The 23,242-nt window shown below is 35.5% G+C and overlaps 1 protein-coding gene, 1 long non-coding RNA gene and 1 other non-coding gene across 5 annotated transcripts in view; all 3 read left to right on the top strand.

Annotated features, from left to right (window-relative positions):
* GABA-B-R2 (gamma-aminobutyric acid type B receptor subunit 2) overlaps positions 1-23,242 on the top strand; it is an 802,816-nt gene that overhangs the window by 340,979 nt on the left and 438,595 nt on the right. The gene's annotated exons all lie outside the window — the stretch shown is intronic.
* Positions 1-23,242, top strand: part of LOC141449535 (uncharacterized) — a 33,995-nt gene that overhangs the window by 2,336 nt on the left and 8,417 nt on the right. Inside the window, exons 1-2 of one of the 2 annotated variants that reach the window (XR_012455579.1) lie at positions 325-953; positions 14,362-14,581. This is a non-coding gene — a long non-coding RNA (uncharacterized lncRNA). Of the gene's footprint in view, positions 1-324; positions 954-14,361; positions 14,582-23,242 lie in introns of those variants that run through there. The other variant, XR_012455580.1, reaches the window with a different exon arrangement.
* Positions 22,266-22,375, top strand: LOC141450598 (U6 spliceosomal RNA). The gene has a single exon (XR_012456190.1). It is a non-coding gene; the product is annotated as a U6 spliceosomal RNA (small nuclear RNA).

Below are 23,242 nucleotides of genomic sequence, written 5' to 3'. Positions count from 1 at the left end.
TTTACAGTGTTCAATGCCAGCGTCCTCACAGCGAGTTCTGGTCTTAGATAAGGAGCAAACTATGCAGGATGAAGTAGCCACTGTTCTCTATTAAATAACGGAATTAACAACATCCTTTTAACAAACTTTTGTATTAATTTTTCTCCGATACATTAGTATACTTTTTATTTTAATTTTTTTGGATGGTGTCTCGCTATCAAGGCGCTCTTGTGTGGAACAGTACCTGCTTACCCTCAGGCGAAGAGAGTACTTAGTTCTGAACGTAACTTAGGACGTCTCTCCTTCTGGCAGTGAGTATGTTAGTGTTATTGTTACATACAGTGCAATTATCGCGGCTGTACCATCAAAATACATAATAATAAAACAAAACTGCGTGGGTTCGTGTAGTGGGCGTTTTCGAGTTCAAGGTTTGTCTTCTGAGTTAACCCCATTTCCACCCAACCATATTTGAATGTTCTAATCAATATGGTTATTTTGTAATGTTATTTTTTTACAAATACTTTACTGTATACATTGGAAGAAATAAAAATCCGAACAATTATTTTAAGAAAACACCCGAACAATGAGTGAAACATAATGAACTTTCGTAAACTTTAATCAGCTCCACCCAATGGTAGCCCAGCATTAATCAATCGACTTTCCTCCATATTTCCCTTTCATTCAAAAATCTGTTTCCAGGGTTATTTTTATAATTAATTTTTTATCATTTTCATTTATTTCATTACATTCTTTTACTCTAATATTAAGAGAAGATGACCAGCGGGTTTTCTGTTTTGAGTTCATTTTGATGTTTCTTGAGCCTAGAACAGTGATCTTTACATATTGATCTATCTGACTGTGCGGAAAATTAAATTTTGTTATTTATTTGGCTTCTTTTTTCAAAATCAAAAAGGTGCAAATGGCAGCTGACTCTTGAAAAAGAAAAGAATAACAATAATTCTTTGTTTGTTTAGGTCAGTACAATAGCTTATTTATAATAATGAAAAATAAGACGAATGCTGATAAATCAATAGGAAAATAAAAGATAACTTATTTAGTTTACCAGAATAATAATAATAAGGGAAGGGATTAGCTATGAAGTTAGCATACTGGACTCCCACGCGGAGGTCCCGGGTTCGAATCCAGCAGCTGACCCTTAGATTTTCTCTTCCTAGGAGCTTCTTACAGCTCACTGTCCGGTGATAAACAGTGTTGTCTGTAACGAGAGAACACTGTCCGGAGGCCGGTAGTGCACGGAAAAAAGTTCCGGGCGCCAATAACCTTAGATGTTGACTACGGACTCAGCGATTCTCGTAAACGAGAAAACTAAAAACTTTAGCGCTCAGATTTTATTTTTTGCCGTAAAATCAGTATTCACATCAGACATACCTGTAAAACCTTCTACTCTACTCTGTACATATGCAGACGTCACAGCTATATTAGGTACAAGTACACATCCTTCATCAGCTTCATACAAGTTACAGACACTTACATAAAATAGAATCCTGGGCAAAGAAGTGGCGGATTAAAATGAACCCACGGAAATGCCAGCATTACTCTACGACGGGGCTCCTGTCCACCTGTCCTCTTCAAAAGCAATCCTCTTCCTTATACAGAAATGGTGCGCTACCTTGGGCTCTACATAGACAAACGACTCACGTGGAACCCACACACTAGACTTAAAAGACAAGCAATGACGAAAAGTGCGAAACTGCTTTACAGACTTCTTGGACGTCGCTCCAAATTATCCATTGAACTCAAACGCTTAATATACAGTACTATCCTCAAACCTATGTGGACTTACGGACTAGAGCTGTGGGGTTCAGCCAAACCTACAAACATACGAACAGTACAAACATTTCAGTCAAAACTCCTCCGACAGATAGCTGACGCTCCTTTCTACGTGACTGACCTCACTCTTCACACCGACCTCAACATTCCCTTCATAGACCAACTCGCCAAGACTAAATACCAAAAGTTCCATACTCTCTCGATTAGCTCTAATCCTCTGGTACTGTCTCTCGCTTCCTCTGACATCCCTAATAATCCTCGCCGATTGAATCGCCAGTGGCCCCGCGACTTCCTGGTAGGCTGAGGACCTAAATCATTATTCTCTTATCTCTCCTCTCTCCTCCTCACATTCTCCTCTCTCCTATAGAGAGTGCTACCGCTGGGTAGTTTCTCTCCTCCTGCTCTCCTCCCGCACCAGTTCATCGCTCTCTCCAAATTTACTGATTGTATACAATGTATACAGATTGTAAATTACAAAATAAATTGAAAAAAAAAAGTTGTCTGCCATTTTTCATTTTTTAAGATCTTATGATTGGATGATTATCTCGCCAGGCGTGCCTTGAATGTGTGATCGAATCAGTTTTACTTGGCAAACGCTTCGAAATTTTATTGCAGAATTCTAATTTAACGAATAAAGGTGAATCACAAATATTCATAAATATTAATGTTAAACAATGATTATTATTTATTGCAAACAGTAGTAGAACTGTCAATAAAAGATAAATAAACATCTAAAACAAAATAAAGTATAAAATTAATAATATACATACGAGAAGCACACATAAACATTTCTACAGACAAGAACCAACTTGTTCAAACACGACTTTGCGTCGTGTATGTACGTTCGTGCGTGCGCCCACGAATCGAGGTAATAAAGCCTCAGGAGAACAAGTCAGAAGAATTAAAGAGAACAAGCAATATTAGCATTATCTCTGTGACTTCCTTCATCTTCCCATTTACTCTTGATGCTACTTCGCTCATCCAATTTATCTAGAGATACTTTTCGTGTATTTAATCTTTTTTATTAGTTTAATATTGCGACATCTCTCTTTTTTCTTTTTGTAAACGACTAAGTTCTAACTCTTATTTTTAGGAAAGAAAGTAACATGTAAATTTGGTAAACGATTGCCAAACAGCCCATTAGTTCGGTACTCTTTCTCTCATGCCATATTTTATTTGTAAAGAACGTTCATCTTATATTTGTGCAATATTTCTAACAAAATAAAAACAAGTAATTTCAACTATTTTCTGGGATACTGTCAATAAAAAATAAAACGAATTGCTATTAAAATTCACGTTATTAGGTATCTCGTTAAGAATCTAAATCTATTTTGGACATCACTACTAACATCTGTGATATTTGCAGTTAATTCCCCATTACGTACGTGTATAATGTTGCCTGGCATGTACAAGCCTTGTGTTTCCATTTGTAAGCTGATATAAAGTATTTAATTGCTTATGACTGCAACTCTAGGACTCAGACAAACATACCGAGATTCCAAACTAAGATACTATGACAAATATTGGATGCCCCATTTCTACGTCACAAACTTTACTCTACATACCGGTCTCTGCATTCCTTTCGTGAAGCAACTAGCCAAGCAAAAATACCACAAATACCATACTATACACTCTCATTGCTTTAATTCTTTCGTACAGTCTCTCGCATATTCTACCATTCCTCAAAAATCTTTCACTGGCTGAATCACCAGTGATCTCGAGATCTCTTTCGGGACAGGAAAGTTTCACCTATATATATATATATATTTTTTGTGACAGTCTTTACATTCTATCTCGTAAACAAGGTTTGATTGTCTTTTTCAGTCTGGTCCTTTAGATAAGAGAAGAATTGTCTTTTTGTGTTGTCGATGTTCTTTGTGATGCACGTTGGAAGGACACAGGAATCAATCCGGGTGGAGTGTGAAGGGGCATTCATGGAAGAGGTAGAGGAGTTTAGGTACCTGGGAGTCTTGTTTAGCCGGGATGGCAGAATTGATAAAGAGGTGCTGAATCGGGTGGGTGTGGCCAATAGAGCCTACGGTCTGATCAGGAATACTGTGGTCGGTAAAAGAGAGGTCAGTAAAAAAGTGAAAGTGACCGTCTTCCAGACCGTCTACTTGTCTCTTCTTCAGTATGGGGCAGAATCGTGGACTATGCTGGATAAGTATGCAAGCCGGGTAGATCTCTCCGCCGGGTCGAAGGGGAAACTAAGCGAGATAAAATTAGAAATGAAACAATAAGTAGCCGCTTAGAGATACAACCCTTCGTAACCAAGTTGGAGAATCGGCAGTTGGGGTGGTTTCGCCACATCTGCAGGAGAAGTGGATTAGAGAAGATTAGGAGCTTGATGGAGGCCAAATCAGAAGGCCGCAGACCAAGAGTGGGCTATTTGGATTACATCGAACGACTAGCACAAAAGCGAGGTCAGACTAGGTCTTCTATCCAAAAATTGGCAAACAACAGGAAGAGTACATCCGTTGGTTAAAGGCCTAATTTATCTAAAGCTCGACGCTGAAAGGCATAAGAGCGAAGACAAAGAAGAAGAAGAAGAAGAAGAAGATGTTCTTTGTTGCAATAATTGTGTTAAGTGAGTTCTGTAGAACTGTTTTTAATTGTTTGGGAATGACTGTACATATAGTAATGAGGCATATTTTTTAGGTTTTATGGATAGGTTGGTGTCATTGTCCAGTTCTAGGTTTGTTTTTCTTGATGAGTTGATTGGATTGGTTATTTCGTAGTATGATTTGATGGCATGGTTGATGTGTTTAGAAGGTAGTTGTTCAATTGAAGTATTGTTTTGGAAGTTTCTATTATGACCTGATAATATTGGGTTAGATGTGAGTTTAAGATTACGTAAGATGAAATTGTTGATACAGTTGGTTTTCTGTATTAGAGGTTGGTTGAAGAGAGTATGTTGATTTTGTCTTTATTTGTCCAGTGTAAGTTCTTATGAGGAGGTCAAGAAAGGGTATTTCGTTGTTGGTTTCTTGTTCTACTGTTAATTGTAAGAAGCGGTAATAGTGGTTGAAAATTGTAAGTATTTCTGGTATTTTTGTGGTATTGATGCATACCTTACCTACCTACCCCATGGCGCTACGGCCCTACAAGGACCTGGGTCTCCTCCACTATTTTTTGCCCTTCGGCTTTGACATACGCGTACCTCCGCCATCTTCTAATACCCACTTCCTCCACACCATCTAACCATCTCATAAGAGGCCTCCCTCTGCGCTACGGCTTCCTCCTGGCTTTCCCTCCATAAGTTTCCTTGGAATCCTATTTTGTGGCATTCTTTCAACACAAAAATGTCCAAGCCACTTTAACCGGTTCTTCCTTACAAAAGATACCAGTTCTGGTTCCCCGAAACTCTGCCGAAGTTCTTCATTTTTTTTCTAATTCTCCAGCGCCCATTTTTGCAGACAAAATATTCGTCGAAGTACTTTTCTTTCCCATATATTGAGAAGTTTTCCCGGTAGCTTTTGTAAAGAACCTAACTTTCACAACCATACGGAACCACAGGCCGAATGATTGTTTTGTATATAAGGACCTTAGCTCTGCTTGTCAAACTCCTGAATTTGAATGGCTTGTGGAGAGCGAAGGAACATCTGCCGCCACTCGTGCTTTTATTTCTTCTGAAGTTTCGTTTTTTCCAGTCACGAGTGCTTCCAGATATTTAAACTGGCATGCGGATTTCAACACATGATTTCCAAGGTACATGCTGGATTCCACCCGACCTGGTCTCCTAGAAGTTTTTAAATAAAAAGTCTTGTCGTCATTTAACACATATGCAGACCCATCTTCCTTGCTGCAGCTTCGAATTCTTCAAAAACTCCAGCTAACGCTGAAAGTAGTATTGATGCATACAATTTAAAATTGCTAAGTTATTAATAAGTTATTATGGTAATTGTACAAAAATGGATTTGTAATTTATAATGAACTATTTTTTTTATTATAATATTAAGATTAAAATTGTATAATCCTAGAGAATTATTATCATTTTCCCATAGTAGAAAAAAGGAATACAATAAATTCCAGCATTTTAATCTAATAAATGTAATCTGGAGTTTTATCTAAGCTAAAAAGTGGTGGGTCCAGTAATGGAAACAGTCATGTCGATTCCAGGGCCAAATCATGTTATTATTCCGCTCAGTTAACTTCTAATAGAGTTTAACACGACATTGAATTAGAGGACTTTTTTTTATTATCTACGCCTTTTTTGTTAACTTTTTTCGCTATTAATTTTTTTACTTGCTAACGTCTTAAATTATGCTAGAAGTGGCAGCCCATTCTCATTAATATTGTCTGTCAGCCTAACGAGCACTGTGTAGTCGGCTATAATTTTTGTTAACTTGCACTCAAAAAAGGTTGTAATGTGTTTTCTGTTCCTGCTTCGGAATGAATAATTATTTTTTGAATATGAATTTATTAATTTTGGCTTAGATAAAAACTTGAACGAATCAGGTGAACGAGGTGGCCACTGAATCGCCCCTCGAGTCGATATAGCACGCCCATCAAATTGCCTATCGAGAAATCTCTTTACATGCCTGATGATGTTATATCGACACAGGGGGCTATTCAGTGGCCACGTCGTTCACCGAATTAGACACCTATGGACTATTTCCTTTGGGGATACCTGAAAAACAAGGTGATTATTCATAATTTTTTTCTTTCTTTCCTTATTTCTGCTTACCTAAAAGCATTTCTAAATCTAGGTGTATCAGAATCAAGCCGGGATTGCATCTGTAGATGAACTAAAGCAGAGAATAATAGATACGTGTAAGTCGGTTAAAACCGAATCTATTTCTTTGGCAGTAAGGGGCAATTGGCAGGAAAGAGCATGTCCAATGGTGGAGGCCAGTTCGAGCATGATCTGTAATATTAATGAGGAGTAAAATTTATAATAAAGTAGTACTTTGCTTCTTATTCAATCAAAAAACCGTTAAATATTATCATTTTGAAATTTCTTATAAGAATCATGTTTTCATTCATAACTTGTAAAATATCGCTCACAGAAAAAAACCGTTTAAGTAAATTTTTCTTTAAAAAAAATAGAGGAATCTATTTCTGAAATAAAAACCGCACCTTCCCATTTGAAAAAATTAAGTTAGTGCCTGTATCTCGCTTCTGGAAGCACTGAAAAAAATTTACAAATTAAATTTGGATTCCTAACAAAAAACTAAGGGAACACGTATTTTTTAGTTTCTTTCTAGCTATCTTAGTTTCCGAGAAAAAGTCGTTATCCATATAGCTTGGGACACCCTGTCCAAACAATTTCCAAACAATTTCGATCTGTCAAGTTGGAGGGTACGTTAGGAGAGTAATGGAGACTTACAGAAAGACGCCGAGGTAGAGATAATATTGTTATTTCCTGCAACATTGTATTTGTGACTTTTTTCGTAACAATTTTACTTTTGCCTTTATCAACTTGATTTTTTTTAAAATACTTTTGCGTTGAATGAAACGTTCAATTTAAGTTTGATGAGTTATTTAAACGTTACTTTCAGTATGTAACACGAACAAAAGTTCAGGACGTCGAAAGACTAATGACCGTTAGAGTCTTGCATCAAGTAATAAAAGTAAAGTAATCGGCTATTTTTTCAAGGCGGGGCTTAACATTCAACTGCCAATTAGGTGTCGTGGTCGAGGGCGGAAGTTAATACTTCGCTACTAAATTTATTTTCTAAAAAATTAAAAGTAGCTACATCGTGGACACACATACAAATCCACTTTCGTGACCACTACACCAACACCTCCCCGAATCGTACTTGAATTTAGTACGATTCCATAATTAGATATTTTTTCCTTGCTTTCTTACCTTAAAAAGGCAAAAAGAAAGTGCATAATAAGGCGCCAATGAGCGGTTAAAGGGTTCGATTTCTGGTCTAGGCCTGGGATTTTAGAGAGTTTTCTTTAAGTATACTTTTTAGTCGCCTCCGGCCCGAAACCCAATTTGATAGAAAGTAAAGTCCGTCTAAAAAAATAGACATATCATTACATTAGGACTTATTAGATACAAATTACAAAGAAGACAACTGATAAGTTACAGCTAAATAATTTATAAATATACATAATTAGAACTCATACACACGCATGTGTGGTGTAAAGGGCGTCCATCCAATCGCCAGTGGTGAATCCCGAACAGACAAGCTTATAGCCATTAGTTTAGGCAACAAACAACCATCCTAAGAGGCCGCCATTATCAACAAATGATTGTGCGGCCACAACCCCTTCGTGGGTCTGTGACGGGATTGGCTCCCCGATATAAGTGTGAGTGGTCATATGAATGTTGTGTAAATAACTATGTAAGTATGTAAATAAGTTTTTGTCTTAGGTTATTAATGTGAAGCGAGGAATATCAAGTACTCCATCACAAATCGCGATTAGTAAACGAGAAAATGAATTTTAGGTAGATTTAATGTATGTGATTGTGTTTATTTGGATGAATGTATTTATATGCACGAGTGTTTTTTACTTTAGTTTAGAATGAACTAGTGTAGTGTCATTCAGCAACATTGTCAGGTGCGAAGGACCTTAGATGTTGAGCACCTTTAAACAGAACACAAAAAACACCCCTTCAGATAGTATACGGGATTGTACAGGTAGTTAAGCTGCGGCGAAACAAATCAAGTTTCAAAAAGGTAGGCAGTATGAGTGGGGTTTTAGATAGTCTTAGATAGTCCGGAATGGGCTATGTGTGGAAAGAATGGAATATTAGCACGGAGTGGTTTCTGTGAATACACAGAAGGGTGTATTGATTATAGCTCTTAGGATTTTGGATTATAAGGTTTGGAGTCTATTGCGGTTTGATCGTTTAGCAGTTCTGTTCAGTACAGTCTTTTTATACAAGAATTGGGGCTATCAGGACTGTTTGTTCGCGACAATTATTAATTTTGGATCAATTATCAAGTAATCGTTTCAACATTTTATTTCTGTAGGTGTAAAATATTGTTTTAAATCTAACATGCGAGTTTCTCGTTAGTCCGTGGAATCGTATTTGATTTACAGTGGGGATGATAATGCTATTCAGAGGAAAGGAAGGAAGTTTTTTTGTATTTTTAGGGTGAGTATTATGTGTTTAGACTTTGGTTCAGTAATTCCTCCACCGTCGAAACTGGCGTTCAGGGGTGTAAAGATAAGAATTGTAAGGCACGTGTTGCTGCGGTTAGTTCTATACTAGAGACAAGAATGCCGCAGAGATTCAAAGGAGTGTCTTTTGGTGTGTTGGTTCAGCCTGTGTAGTCTATATGGAGTAGGGGTGCAAGCATGTTCCCACTGGACTTCGGCGTGAACAGGTTAGATGGAAGAGGGTGAATAACCGTGGATAATTTGATCAGAAATGTAGGATATGAGGATAGGGATCAATTTAATTGCAGTTTTTTTAACAAATAAAATACAATTAGGAACGGGTAAATTTAAAGCAAAATAGGAGACAGATGTTTAGATTAAAACTGAATTTAACTTCGTTGAAATGTTGTGATAGATAGATAGATAGATATTCAAAAGATAAATGTGTAATGTAGAGGGGATAGATGGGCAAAATGTTATCTGGCGCACCGTATGTGACCCAAATCCTGTCTCGAGTTAATTGTGCGTACGTGCATGAGTATATGTGGGTAGCCGAGCTGGGGCCGTTGGTGCGTTCGTGCGTATTGATTGTTAAGGTCGGCAGCCTCCTCCACACCGCCCCACTCGTATTCATGGAGGCGGCGTTTTTCGCCCACCTTTCTATCCCGGCCACACTGGACCACTAGCCGGCCCTTCGCGAGAACATTTACCTCTACCAACACCTGCACCACCTGTCAAAAATTAAACAATTAATTTTTTTTTTTTTTTCTATGTATAGATAGTTAGACAGATGATTGATTTTCTTTTTGAACATAATATTCTTAGCTAGGAGTTGTGAAAAAGATTTTGCATACAATATTATTCAATTTGTAAATAGAGTATATCATGTAATTAACGTTTAAATGAACAAGCAACTTGATTCAGATTAATTAAATATAGAAAACAAAAAAGCAAATAATGTGTTTGAAGACAGGTGATAGTGTAAAAGTCAAGTTATCAATTTGAGAAGTTTTAGCTCCTTGCGATCTATCGTTTTTTAAATTTTTTCTTCACGCTCACAGACAAAAAATGAAAAACCCTTTTTTTGGGCTCAGGAGGCTTCGAAAAAAAATGTTTTGGTAAAAAATCAATTTAAATAGTTTCATGAACAAATCATTCTATTACGTAGTGAGAGAAATAAAAATAAAGTTATGCCTACCTTCCGCTTTTGGCAGCACATACAAAAATGTTTGCTCTTTCAATTTGGAATTCTAAAAAAAAAAAAAAAACTAAGATGGCGCGTGATTTTTGTTTCGTTTTTTGTCCTCTCAATTAGTGAGAAAAGTTCGTCATTAATAAACCTTAGAACCCAATAAAGACCAGAATCCCTACAACAGAATCGAAAGTGTGATACGACGAGTTTACTGTCATCCGCAACTCCTTCCTTCATGCAAACTGAACTATGTTAATAATTAACAAAAACTTACAGTTTAAAATGTTAAGTATAAGGGTTGATTAAACGCCAAAAGGTACACAAATTGCTGATTTGTGTACCTTTTGGCGTTTAATCAACCCTTATACTTAACATTTTAAACTGTAAGTTTTTGTTAAAGAGATTTTTGTAACTTTTGGATAGATTTTCCTTTTTGTCTATTTGCAAAGTTACATATCTGCTTTACAGATTTTTTTAAAATTTGGAATAAGCAATTCTATCATTATAACCTGATAAGGTGTTAAGTCGGAACCGTAACTACCACTGAAGAGATCTTTTTAAAGAATGATTATAGTTGCGGTCCCCCGAACCATCCTCAATAACAATTTTTTTGAAAAAGCGTTTTGAATAAAATAGGAATGTATTTGTACGTAAATAGCAAAATCAAACAGCGATTTCAGAACTTCCTTTTAAGAGGAGTAAGAAAAATAAACTGCGATTGAAGTACTTCTCCCTAAAATGCAAAGGGGCAAAGATTTTTTTAATCGAACGACAATTCATTGATTTAAATCGGTTCACTCATTGATAATTTAAACGATTGCAGTACTTCCTCTTAGTAGGTGCAAGAGCATGATAGCACTTCACAGCAACGTAGAGGAGCTTTAACCACTTCTTCTTGCTAAATTTTATCAAAATCGGATTAAGCGTTATAAAAATATTGGTAATAGTTTTAGAAAGGGCCTTATTTGGGCGGGGCGAACTCCCCTCCTTATGAGGCATAGCGTCGAGACTTTTAAAGTGCAAATCTGTACAAAATTTCGATTCGAATGACACTTTATTCATGAAAATCTGTTCACGTGTCGATAATTTGAAACGATTGCTACACTTCCCCTTAACAAGTGTAAGAGCAGATCGCCGCTTTAATGTTACGTAGGGAAGCCCTAGCCCTATCATCCTACCAAATTTTATCAAAATCGGGCCAAGATTTACAGAGTAATTAGTAATAATAATTTTGGAGGGGGCCTTACATAAAGGGGGCTAACTTCTCCCCCATTCGATGTACAGCGTCGAGACTCCCAAAAGGCATATCTACATAAAATTCCGAATCGAATGACACCTCATTCATGAAAATTGGTTCACGCGTTTAGGCGCTACGTTGTTTACAAAAAAAGGTAACAAGAACAACAACAAGAAGAACAAGAACAAGAACATTTTCTGAAAATGCCGTTTTTGCTCATTTTTGGCAACTTTTTTCTCGATACCTATTAGATGTGGGTTGTTGCAAAAAAATTACAGCTATAAAGGAGGGTTTGCCCTATATTTTAAAGAAAATTTGGGAATTTTATCTTTTGTAGAAAAAGAGAAAAAAATTGTCAAAGTTGGGTGTTTTTTAAGTTACGCTTTTTCGTGCAGTTTTTGACGATCAACCCTTATACAACTGTCCTACCGGACAGTTTTAATGCATTTTTATCCTGACCTATGTTGATTTAGAATCATGTTCATGGCCTTTAGCACCATGTTACTTCTTTAGACAGAAAATGGTCAATTTTTTATGCACCCAATTATTACAATTATTTGTTTTCTGAATTTGTAATAAAATGAAGTTTTTTTCTTTTCTTTTTTTTAGGATGAAACAAAAGCTAAACCCGTCTTAAATAATTACAAAGTAAATTAAAAATTAAGTTTCCTACATTTTTAAGCACCAGAAACGTGAAAGTTTTTTTTTAAATAGGGTGAAAATGTTAGCGATTCCTGTTTTCTGTGTCTCCAGATAAAAGTCCAGAACAAGGAGGAGTTTTCTGGTGCACGCCTAGTGGACTCAACCGTCTGAACTTACTTTATAACTTCAAGTTATGCTTCGGTGCTTCTTTTTTACTACACAATGCGCTACTGTATAATATAACGAGGGCTTTGCTAAGGGCTTATTTTATAAAGAAACTGTATACAAGCACACTCACTCTACTACCCCTCCTCTGCAATAATGAACAACTGACGCTTAAATGAATTATATAAAAAATTTATTTTCCACAAGTAAATTTAATGTTTTTTCTTTTCAAATTTCGCGAGCACAATTATTTCCTTATTATCAATTATTTATTAAAACTGTCCGGTAGGACAGTTGTATAAGGGTTGATCGTCAAAAACTGCATGAAAAAGTGTAACGCTGAAAAACACCCAACTTTGACAATTTGTTTCTCTTTTTCTATAAAAGATAAAATTCCCAAATTTTCTTTAAAATATAGGGCAAGTCCTCCTTTATAACTTTAATTTTTTTTGCAATAACCCATATCTAATAGGTTTCGAGAAAAAAGTTGCCGAAAATGAGCAAATACGGCTTTTTCAAAAAATGTACTTGTTCTTGTTGTTGTTACCTTTTTTGTAAACTGCGTAGCGCCTAAACGCGTGAACCGATTTTCATGAATGAGGTGTCATTCAATTCGGAATTTTATGTAGAGGTGCCTTTTGGGGGCCTCGAAGCTGTACTTATAAAGGGAGAGGAGTTTGCCCCCATGTATGCATGGGCCTTTCTCAAACATTGACGCTGTACATCGAATGAGAAAGGAGTTAGCCCCCTTTATGTAAGGCCTCCTCCAAAATTATTATTATTACTAATTAATCTGTAAATCTTGGCCCGATTTTGATAAAATTTGGTAGGAAGATAGGGTTAGAGTTCCCCTACGTAACATTAAAGCGGCGATCTGCTCTTACACTTGTTAAGTGGAAGTATAGCAATCGTTTCAAATTATCGTCACGTGAACCGATTTACTTGAATGAAGTGTCATTCGAATCGAAATTTTGTACAGATTTGCACTTTAAAAGTCTCGACGCTGTGCCTTATTAGGAGGAGAGTTCGCCCCACCTAAATAAGGCCCTTTCTAAAACTATTATTACCAATATTTATACTCCTTAACAAAAACTTACAGTTTAAAATGTTGAGTATAAGGGTTGATTAAACGCCAAAAGGTATACAATTCAGCAAGTTCCCAACATTTCATTAATACTTCATTGATGTCATTTAACACTAGCGACCAATTAGTCCTGCAAGAGAGCATCGCCTCTACCAGCTTCTCAGGAGTCAATCGCCCGATTATCAACTCCAAATCTCTTCTAGGGCGACCCCACCTTTAACACACAAAAAAGCTGTAGGCGTCGTCTCTCATTCCTGGACAATGTACACAATCTTCTTAAGCCTCCTTACCAATCCTGTTGAGGTATGCACTGAAAAGGCCATACCCACTCAAGAATTGGATAAGGTAGAAGTCCACTTCTCCGAACGACCGCCTTATCCAGATGCTTATATCTCTGATAAGCCTGGCGGTCCATCGGCCACGCGGATCTTCGTCCCAGGCAGCCTGCCATTCCAGGACGGTTCGGAAACGCTCCTCCCTGGACACAGCTTCCCTATTCATTTCCGGTCTCCTCTCATAAAGCCACTTACGCTCACCAGCTGAGAGAGCAATAGGGATAACCCGAGCAATTACCATAATTGCAGGCTCGGATACAGTGTGGTATGCCGAGGCAATCCGCAGTGCACCGAGCCTCTGGACCCTGGCTAGTATCTTTCTATTTGCCATTTTATTTAAAGCATTCGCCCACACCTCCGCAATAATAATAATAAAAATATTAATATAATAAATAGTAATAATAATAATTATTATTATTATAACTATTATTATTATTATTTGTAATATTATTATTTTTTTTTTTTTTATTGATTTAAGGCGCGTCAACATCTAAGGTTATTGGCGCCCGGAACTTTTTTCAGTGCACTGCCGGCCTCCGGACAGTGGTCTCTCTTATTATCATTATTATTTGTATTATTATTATTATTATTATTATTATTATTATATGTAAACCCCAAACCGGCTATCGTGGTGCAAACGTTATTTTGTATTGATTTGTTTTAACTTGGAATGCTAATTGTGCATATACTTATATATATTTTTTTTTAATACTGTAGCAATGTTTTATGGAAAAAATGAGTCATTTTTATTGGTGAAAAATGTTTATATAATTTTTAGAATAAACAATTAAAAAGTTAGAAAATTTGTAAATTAATTAAAAAAAAAAAAAAACTGTGTTTTAAATATCAGTCATTTTAAAGGAACATTTTGCAGGATACAGACTCTCCGCCTCGGTAGGAAAGAAAGGAAACAATATTAAATTCCTGTGAAACAATAGCGTACTAGATTGTTGGACTCTGTCAGGGAAATTGATATTCCTCGCAGACATAGAGGTGTTTGACATTTAATAAAGGCCCAACTTGTGAGGAGGTAATAAAGGACCAAAATTGAATTTCGGCTTTCCGCAGTTTCTAGGAGAATCCAAGATATGACAGTAAGTAGTCGCCATGCTAATAAATAAAAAAAAAAACAAGAACTGCCATTGGGCCAACACCTAAATGTCGGGAAAGTAAGTGGTTAATGAGGTAATTAAAATTAAATTCATCCAAATTGCTGAATAAAATAAAACAGAATTGTTTTGCACTATTCAATGAAAGACGAGTCTCGTCAAAGTGTTTTTTTTTTTTGTTTTTTTAATAAATCGTTTATTTAGTTGCAACAAAACGCATTAATTGCGTTATAAGCAACAATGATAATAATGTACAAGATTCACAGAGAGAGAAAGAATCACAGTTACACAAATTGAATTGAGTCCGTAATGTAAAAACTTTTTACAAATGTTGGCAAAGAGAAGCAAGAGTTGTGTTCTCAAACAAGTAAAAAGATACGATGAACATAAGCCAGCAATCTTATCTATAAAATAAATCAACCGTAACCTAGACAAATAGACAATAATAGAGCGTTTTCATTCCCAAATCTACCTTGACATTATCCATCAAATTAAATTTAACTATTAGGCGCGTTGTAGCCGAGCTGATATAGGCTAAACCCGCAATGCTAAGATGTATTGTTGGTTAGTAGGTTCGATTACCGGTCTAGATCTTCGATTTTATTTATTGGGTAATAATAGTTATTTATTTAACAAGTGTGGAAAGTAGTACTTTTCCACACGCGAGACAGGGTTTGCACGCACGAGCGAGCGAAGCGATGCGAGTGCAAGTGCAAATTGCCGAGTGTGAGGAAAATACTTGACACTCGAGTTAAATATTATATTTTTTCTGCAACTATTAGATTTATTAACTAAAAAAATTAAAAATTTCATTTTTACAGTCTACAAAAAGTAATTTATTTATTATAAACATTTATTGTTATATTACAATTATTTAAATTACTTACGTATTTACATTACTTATTACATTTTCTGCTGTTTCTTTTATTGATGGAGGAGTGTTTTCTAAACAGGCATCACTAGAATCCATTTTAAATTTCTATAAGGTAACACTATAACCTTTTTAACTGTTATAATTAAAAATATCTAATTATTTATTAAAGTATTATTTTTATTTCTATATTCCTTTCAATTTTTATTTTATTTTTTAATATTCGTTTTTTAATTATTTAGTTACGTTAAATAAGCTTATTAGAGTTTTACAGAAAATATTTATGTTAATAACAAAACTTCTTATATCAAGGAAGCACAATAAAGTTTTTCCACTCACTTGTGCGGAAAGTGACACTAATGGGAATTTTCCCCCACTAGTGTGGGAAGTTGGGCATTACACAGCTGATTTTAATTGAGTAATGAGAACTTCCCTACATGGTTGCAGAAAAAAGAAATTTACATTAAAGTGCATATGTTTACCATAAGTTTTCAACGAATTCAAGTAATCTTTTCAAAGTAGGAAATGTCGTTTTTCTGCAACCATGTAGGGAAGTTCTCATTACTCAATTAAAATCAGCTGTGTAATGCCCAACTTCCCGCCCTAGTGGGGAAAAATTCCCATTAGTGTCACTTTCCTCACTAGTGTGTGGAAAAACTTTATTGTGCTTCCTTGATATAAGAAGTTTTGTTATTAACATAAATATTTTCTGTAAAACTCTAATAAGCTTATTTAACTTAACTAAATAATTAAAAAACGAATATTAAAAAATAAAATAAAAATTGAAAGGAATATAGAAATAAAAATAATACTTTAATAAATAATTAGATATTTTTAATTGTAACAGTTAAAAAGGTTATAGTGTTACCTTATTAAAATTTAAAATGGATTCTAGTGATTCCTGTTTAGAAAACACTCCTCCATCAATAAAAGAAACAGCAGAAAATGTAATAAGTAATGTAAATAATTGTAATATAACAATAAATGTTTATAATAAATAAATTACTTTTAGTAGACTGTAAAAATGAAATTTTTAATTTTTTTAGTTAATAAATCTAATAGTTGCAGAAAAAATATAATATTTAACTCGAGTGTCAAGTATTTTCCTCACACTCGGCAATTTGCACTTGCATTAGCCTCGCTTCGCTCGCTCGTGCGTGCAAACCCTGCCTCGCGTGAGGAAAAGTACTACTTTCCACACTTGTTAAATAAATAACTATTTATGTGTAAATATGTTTAATTAAAATTTGAATTTTTAGAGACAGTTTCAATTATTATAATTTTTTTTCACTATCGCTTCTATGGAATTCAAATTGGTTTACTTCGTTTTCCCTACAGAAATCGATATTAGTCTTTATTACACAATCTTACGACTTTGGTATTTTAATAAGAAACTTATTAAGAGAAAGGAGTGGAAATTTACTTCTTCATAAACTATTTAATTAAGAGAAGCGTATATTAATTAAATATATGAACTTAATTTATAATTCAAAGCCAAGTTTAAAATGAATTTACTTTACCTGCAAGTGCTTGGAACATTAATTTAAAAGTTGAAACGTTCTTGGCGTTTTATAATGAATGGAGTCTTGTAATTTTATATATTAAGATTGGACTATAATTTTAAAATTAATGGTCAATATGTACACTATAGAAGGCCATGGTAGTGTTGTTGCTAATTGGATCAGAGAATCTTCCACTTGGTTCCTGCTGCTGATACAAACTGAGGAGATTCACGTGGAGTTTTTTATTTAAAGAATTAATTTTCTAATAATGTCCAAACAATCTGTTGTGCAATTACACTCATTTCTCTGACCTAAATTACAGTTATTTGACCTAGCAAACTCAAACGTTTAGATAAGTTTTTCTAAACTCTTATAAAGCCGAACAGTTTCAAAAAAGATATTTCTGGTATAATCTGTTTCTTATCGTTGATATACAATTTGCTACAGAATGTTAGTATTGTACTTTGCTGTCCAACATTCAAAATCTTTCAAATTAATTTTAGTTCTTCCAGAACGTTGTAACAAATTACAGCCGTAAGCCACTGCAGCCATTCTGTCGAAATCCATTCGTAGAACGTGTCCGAATCAGCTAAGTCTTATTCTCTTCTATTACTTCTTCTGTTGGCTATACTTTCAAGATGGTTTTTGTGGCTTTAAAAATCCTTTCTCCTACATTATTTAAAATATATGTAGATGTAGCCCTTCGTAAATGGTCCCGCAGATGTAAACCATTGGGATTAAAGATAAATAATGGCGAATACTTACACAATCTGTTCTTCGCCGATGATCAGGTGGTTATTACTGAGGACTCAGACGACGCTAATTTTATGTGCGCTAGACTAGCCCAAGAGTATAAAAAATGGGGTTTAGCTATCAATTTTAAAAAAACTGAGTTCATGAGTAGCCAAGGAGGGCTACTAGAAATCGCGGGGGTGAAAATTAAAACTTCAATCTACTTTAAATATCTGGGTACCATCCTTGAAGTAGATAACGGCTCTAGGAGAGAAGTGTCAAGAAGGATCTCTGAGGGTCGCAGAGGGCCATAGGGTTGCTTAACCCTCTACTGTGGAGCAGTAACATACTACCGACAGTTAAAAGGCTGATGTATAATTTCATAGTCGAAAGCATTATACTGTACGGTAGTGAAACATGGACTCCAGGAAGTCAAGAGAGAGGGAAATTGTTGGCAACCGAGATGGATTTTTGGAGAAGGTCCGCTCGAAAATCCCGTTTGGAAAGATTTAGAAATTCTGAGATAAGAAAGACTATGGAAGTAGAGAAGGACATCCTCCAAAGAATTACGGAGAAAAGGTTGCAGTGGCTCGGACATGTTTCAACGATGGAAGAGCAAAGGATTCCTAGACGGATAACGGAATGGGACCCAGAGAGAAGAAGGAGAAGAGGCAGGCCGAAGCTGGCTGGCTGAAAATGGCTAAGGAGGATATGGCTGGATATGGCGTCTCTATAGAAGATGCGAAAAAATAGAGAGATTTGGAGAAGTAAAATAAAAAATTAAATTTGGGCGAGGGAATCCTCACTGTGGGGATAACCCTCAGACAAAAAAAAAAAATCCTGCTCTTGTGATCTTCCCCTCTAAGTTTTCTCAGATACCTCATCTCCTGTTTCTTAGTCACTATCCAGGACTCCGATGAGTATGTGAGAGTACGGAGAGAAATGTCGACCTGTAGTCCGACAGCATCCTACTCTTCTCTATTACTGAGGAAGCCCTTGGGCAATCAATGTTAACTTCCTTAATTGTATGAAGAGTTAGAGCCGAACATAATTGATACATTTCAGGAACTTTACCAATCATCATTTTTTTAGAAATCACCTCATCGAGTTTGATTGAAATGGTAGGAAGTCTATGTAAACGTGTAACTTGTTGAAATTTTCATAGGATATGTTTCAAATAAATGTTGCAGATCTCCACGAGTAGAACTAGTTTAGATTTCCTAGAAACAAAACCAAATTATCGTACAAACACTTTTCAAACATAAAAATTATTTTTAAGAGATAAAACAAAAGATTTTATTGGCCAAATGTGCAATTCGCGATCAGTGTGGTTGTTGGAAAGAATACGTCAGGTGATATTGTAATAATAGGTTGCAACTATCTCTTTTCATAAAGAAAAAAAAAATCATAATCTGCTGACACGGAATATTTCCGTGACTAGCAGTCACAACCGTGACCTACAATAAATTACATTATCGTGATTCAAACCAAGTGTAACTTTTCCAGTAGATAAACTTAAACTATTTACAAAGAGTGAGATTAGAATGCATACTCTAAAATAAATAAAAGATATGTATAACGCGTATACCTAGAAACGTAATTGTATTTATCTGAATGTAAATTGTACTTAAATTCTATAAACATTAGTGGTTTAATGTAATATTGTGAAGGTGTTTGTATTAATTTATTTAAATAATTAAATACACAATTACTGATGACTGATTCAAAGAGTTTTTGTGAGATTTCTGGAAACCGGTGAGAAGTTATTAAAAAGGGAAATCTGAGGAACAAATAAACATATAATTCAAAATTAAACTTCTAATAATAATAATTTTTATCAATTATAATGTATCGTGACTTATTTCTTGTTAAAAATATTCACATAGTTCGGCAGCTGAAGCTCGTAGAGTATCATTTCACATTCTAAGACCCAGCACTAAACAATTAAACTCAATTTTCAGCACTACTCTTCTAAAATACTAAAATTTGATCTCAATTCGAGCATTATAATTCCTTTCTACAGTTACCAACTTTGATCTGCCACTCCCTTAGTAAGCTAGCCCTTATATCGTATATAAACCTTTAAGTATTTTGTTTCTATAAATCAGATAGTAAGGGATTCTGATCACCAATTAACTGTTCCATTGTTTTGCCTCAACTTCTGTGCTGCTCACAAATGAGTTATGTCAGTTACGGTAAAGGAAGTATGTAAGACGTTGCCAAAATCGAGCTTGAAATGAATATCTCAAGAAATCTGAGACTAATGATGCATAGTTGAATTTGACTAAATATGTTCAATTAATAACGGTATTGTTACTTTGGTAATAATTTAGTTTCTCGAAGAAAATAGATTTGAAAATGGGGACAACTGTACTGAGCTCCCCAGTATTTGCACTAATTTATAACACGTTCAATGCTAAAGTTAAAGTAAATTCAAGAAATATCTTCTACGTTGTTTAACTTCCTAAATGAGCTGAGATTGGAAAGATGAAAACAATTATACTCTGCCGTTAGTCGTATATGTGCTCATTCCGCTGAAGAATGGACGAGTGATTAAGGAACGCCTATCCCTCTCTCTCTAGATTCCTCCCAAGAGATAAAACTTCGCTGTCTAGATGAAGAATCAAATAAAACTTAACTGCTTTCATTATAACTTTTTGGCTTAACTTTCTACGTTGCTTTATCACTTTTAGCTGATTGTGGCTCGACAAAGGTCGTTTTTAGAATTTATTTAGTAGTTATGAGAGAAACTTTATGAAGTTGTTGTTAAATCAGACACTGAATGGTGCTTCTATTTCTAATAATTGCTGCCTTCAAGTAGAAGTGCTTCAAAAAAAAGAAGTGCTTTTGAAATACGATATTACGCTCCTTTCTTAAATACCTCAGAGCCGATACTGAAGAGAAACTGTGGCTAATTCTTTGGCACCATTTTGCTTGAAAGCATGCAAAGTATTTTCTCATAGCGCTTAAACAATCTCCAATAATATCTGGTATCGACTGCTAGTGGCTTTATTCTAAATATAAGCGCGATTTACCAAAATGGCACCTTACAGAAAATTCTATCCCAATATAATGAACTTTCTTAATATGTAATTTAAGTACAAGAACTAAACAGACGCTATCGACTCTTAAACGATAGACTATGTATCATGTCTCTGTCAAACTGTCTCTTGACTGCGAAAGACTAATTTGTACTTCTATTTTGAAACCCATCTGGGCGTATGTGATAGAGTTGTGGGGTTCAAGCGTCGCATTGATCTCCAAAGGATTCAATCTCGACTAACTAAAATACTTCCAATTATATAGTAAACGCTCCATTTTATGTCTCCAGCCTGACTATACACACTGACCTTAACATTCCTTTTACCACCCAAGTCGCCAAAGTAACAAGATGCAGGAAACTCCACTTCAACCTGCAGTCATATGCTAAAACTCTAGCTCAAAATCTTTCTTCCAGAACTCTTTCTGATAAACCATTTTTATCCCTTCTAACATTAAAAATATAACAAACGCAGGAATTCAAAGGCCTTTGCAATATTAGATACAGCTTTTCAGCTAAGTCAATATACACCAACGATCAGTAATCAAGGTAAGGAAATACTAAAATGGCGACCAGCTGTTTTTGTTAGAGTAATGAACAGAAGATAAGATTAGAAAAGGGGACGGAACCTGTACCCTGCACCAAAGCCACAAGAGACTAATTGTGCCTTCCCTTTGTTTAGATCCAGTAGACGAAACCTCTCTTACTAAAGAGGTTGAGGACTTTCCCTACTAGTGGTTTTTGCGCTACCATCTCCTTTGGTCTCAAAGTTCCAAAAGATTCATAGCGCAATCACTAGATTGCAATGCAATCGAACAAATGAGAGCCCGTATCCTCCTCTTCCTGACACAATCTGCAAAACGGTTTGGAGCTAATAAGACCGACCTTGTTACAGATGCTTCCTGAACCTACCATGTCCCGTGAATAAGTCTGTAATCAGAGTAATCTGATTTCTGCCCAAGCATAGAGTCTCTTCGTTTCTTTTATTTACACAGCCAGGGCACCATACTGTGTTTGTCCCCAGGACACATCACCTTTCATGCTCTCTCCAGATCCAATCTCTTTATTATGCTGAGCGCAACTTTATTGTGCTGTGCCAGTTGTTCCAGGGCCTTTTTAAATTTCCAAATCAGGGAAGAGATAGTTCTGAAAGAAGTAAGGGCCTTCAGTGCAGCTTGGCTCACCGAAAAAATGCAAATCTCCCTATTTCTAAGATCCATTTGCTGGTTTTCCTCAGGAAAAGTTTTGATAGCAAAGACTTCGGCCTGGAAAAATGGTGGAGTATTTCCGAACAGATCTTTCAATGAGTACCTCAGGTTTAACCCCATACACTCCAGTTCCAGTACCACAGGCTAAGCGACTGAATGTTTTCATTATAATATATTTTAGTTTGTACGTTTTTGAAATTCAGAACAAGCAGTATGTCTAAAATTTATTAAATTAATTATTGTTAAGAATGGAAGAGATCAAATCTGAATATTCTGTTTTCATAATTTAAAAAAGTTAAACTAAATTATAGATTTATTAGTTCCCGCTTCGGCCATAAATATACTAAAACTGGGACTATACCGAGGAGATTAGCAGAGCCCCTATGCAAAGACAACACGCAAAATCGTGAAGTGTAAGGCACCACGATAGCCAAGCGGTTACTGGCGAGACTCATAAAGTTAAGATGTATTATGACACTGCGTTAGATTCCTGGTCTGGCCATGGATTTTAATTATTGATTAAAATGAAAAATTCATAGTGTATGCTAGTCGGCTCCGTCCAAGAAACCTAATTTGTGGTAGACGTGAAAAAAATAGACATTACTACTTACGAGTATATATACTCGGAGATTTTTTTAAAATTATTTAATTAATTACTTTACTCATTTGAAAACATTGTTTCCCTTTTCTCTAATGCAAGAAGTGTTTCTCTGGAATGTTGATATTTACCGTAGCGGTGAGTAATTATGGTTGAATTTGACATTTTGGTTAGTAAAGGTAGCAACGTGGAGGTGGTTGTGGATTGCAAACCGACCTAACCGTGCACACCAGAGGGAGCGTTCTGATTTAATTTACTGCACACAGACCAGCCAAGCTGGCTCACTAATTAATGAGCCTCTCACTCAATCTACACCTGCCAATTAACGCGCATTGGAAAATTAAATGATTTCTGGTGGACATACTAGTAAGTTTAGTCAGAGTAGTAAGTTAGTAAAAGTGGCAACATTAAAACAATTAATTACTAGCAAATGAGTTAGACTATATTTTACTTATTTTTGACTTGTTTAGGGTCGTTTGTTTAATTAAGAGTAGATTACTAAACATCTGGAGCCACACACGACTTTCTGCTGTTACAATTCTTGAGGTGTTGTAAGATACGTATACATTTTTCGAAACTCCTAATTTTAATACTTATTAGTACTTAATAATATTGTCCAGATTGAAAACTACACAGGGCTACTGCCCCGATACGAATTTTCCTAGAAATATAAATAAGTGCCGGAGATCAACGTG

The sequence above is a fragment of the Rhodnius prolixus genome, unplaced genomic scaffold (assembly GCF_049639745.1).
Source record: "Rhodnius prolixus isolate KJV_2025 unplaced genomic scaffold, Rpr scaffold_2, whole genome shotgun sequence".
Classification (NCBI taxonomy): Eukaryota; Metazoa; Arthropoda; class Insecta; order Hemiptera; family Reduviidae; genus Rhodnius; species Rhodnius prolixus.
The sequence above is the reverse complement of the archived record's forward strand: the minus strand, read 5'-3'. Positions and strand labels throughout refer to the sequence as shown.